The sequence below is a fragment of the Carlito syrichta genome, unplaced genomic scaffold (genome assembly GCF_000164805.1).
Source record: "Carlito syrichta isolate Samal-C Ts95f unplaced genomic scaffold, Tarsius_syrichta-2.0.1 Scaffold138847, whole genome shotgun sequence".
NCBI lineage: Eukaryota > Metazoa > Chordata > Mammalia > Primates > Tarsiidae > Carlito > Carlito syrichta.
Window position 1 is genome coordinate 281,955 of NW_007082943.1, and position 2,381 is coordinate 284,335.

Genomic DNA, 2,381 nt, shown 5'->3' on the forward strand with positions numbered 1-2,381 from the left:
AAATGTATTAAGAAAGATTTTGCGGTTTTGTCTTGCCCTGTGATATTTATACTAGAGAATCTAGATTAGTTCAACCAAATTAAAATTTGGAATTGTAAATTATCTTGAGAATTAATAAAAATTGTTTTTTGTTTGAGGATATTTTGTTTATCTCTAGACCACCCTGAGTTTGTTGCAATCCTTTGGGACACCTTTGGGTCAATGAGCCTATGGGTAAATCTCTATATCTACCTGTTTTTATATTAAGCAGTTTGGGTTCTGCTTCAAACTCTACTATTGTAAGAGAAAAAAATGAGCAAAGTTTCAATTCCAATAGTGCCTGAAAATTATGTGAGACTTTCAGTCATCTAAGGGCAATTCTTTGTATTTCCCAAAGGTGCTTCTTGATGAATATTTCTGATGAAAAACATCTTTATTTTTATTTTTAACGTGTTAAACTAAAAATTCATTGGCAATTTAAACTTACACTTGAATAATTTGAACAGATAAGTGATACGAGATAGGTTTATTTATATTTCTACATAAATGTTTCTTACATTTTTAAACACTATATTAAATAATGCACCCATCTAATATAATTTGAGAAACAACAATTACAAGCAATATACTAGTAAAAACTTTTTTAAAATGCAACTTTCCTAAGTATAACTAGTGCTGATTTTGCCTTTGTCTAAAGTACACTAAAACAATGACAGATTTAATCATTTTTAAAGCATTTATACTAGAATGGCTCTTTCATAAACTTTCCATGTTATTGGAGCAAATAAGGCAAGACATGTAACATGTTATGTAATATTTTATCATGGACTGAATTTTCCAGCTTATCACTGACTTGTTGTCATAATAATATATGAGAAGTTGACTTGCTGGCACATGTAAAATTGAATTCAGTGTACTATTTTATCAAAATATTATGAATACTAAATTTATAACATATTATAATACAGAGTTAAAACATATGGTAAATTTAATCAAAATATCAGAGTTCTGATATGTATTTAATTGAAAGGAAAGTTGTGTTACACATTCCTTATATATTTGGCAATTTTGAACCAATTATCAAGTAGGTTTTGAGTATTTAACTTACAAAATATTTATTTTATGTATTGTATTTGTTTATTATTTTAATTTTTTTACATAAACTTAATGGCAATGCCTTTGAGAATGCAAAATGCAATGTACATTACAAATTTCAAAATAACGTTAACCCTGAAAGTATTGCCTCATCATCCATAGCACATTTTCTGAGATCGCAACGTTCATATTTTAGTACATTCTAAAAGAACTAATTTTACCTCTGCCACCACCAAATAAGGACTATAAAGTTAAAGTTAACTCTTCACAGGCTATTTTAAAAAAACATATATCTTGATCAGTAATATGTATCAACTTACCTCTCAATAGAAGAAGGATGAGGCAAAGATTCACATCAATTAGGAACTTAATATTTTTTTCCTTCAGTTTGAACAGACACACACACACACACACACACACACACACACACACACACACACACACACACCCAGCTCTTACAATATAGCCAAGAATGTATTGGATTTATTATACAAGAAGGCATCTCATTGAGATTGTTAGAGTGAAAAGCACTATTCAAAAAAAAAAAAAGACTCTGAAGTCAAAGTATCAAGCAGTATGAGCAAAAGTGCCACATGACTGTTCAGTCCTTACAGTCTAGTTCAACTTTCTGACACTTTCTGACATAGATATTAGAAGAACAGAATAAGATGGTGGGTAAGAAGATGCGTACTCTGGAAATAAATGTATCTGGACTTACATTCTGGCTTTGTCAGTTATTGGTTTATGACTTTGGAACTAAAATATTTCAGAACCAGTTCAACTGGAAGAAAACTGATTTTGACTAATCTGTAGACAGATTTAGACATGACTGCTGATGACAACGTTTGAGTTGATGATTTTGTTAATTGAATCTGATTTCAGATACATATATTCTTATTCACATGGCCTTTCTCCTCTAAAACAATTATCTAATTACCCATGAAATCCTGCTTCATAGCAATTTATTATAAGTCCCTTCTTTCATATCTACAGAGATAGAAAAGAAAATATTTTAGAGGACATCTGTGGTTATAATTTTTTGTTTTAAATTTTTTGTAATTAAGAAAACATCATCATATTTTTCTGCTCAAGAATGATATATAACTATATTAATATGCAATTTTGATCATACAGTGTGTAACCTTTTAAGAATAGCTTATTTTTAACTTAATAATTTAGATATTAAAAATGTTTAAATTGTTTAAATGTTTTGTGCTACAATAATCCATTTCTTTGTATTGCTGAGCTGTATTCCACTAGATGATACACCAGTCTTTATTCATTTACACTACTGAGAATTTTTTTTT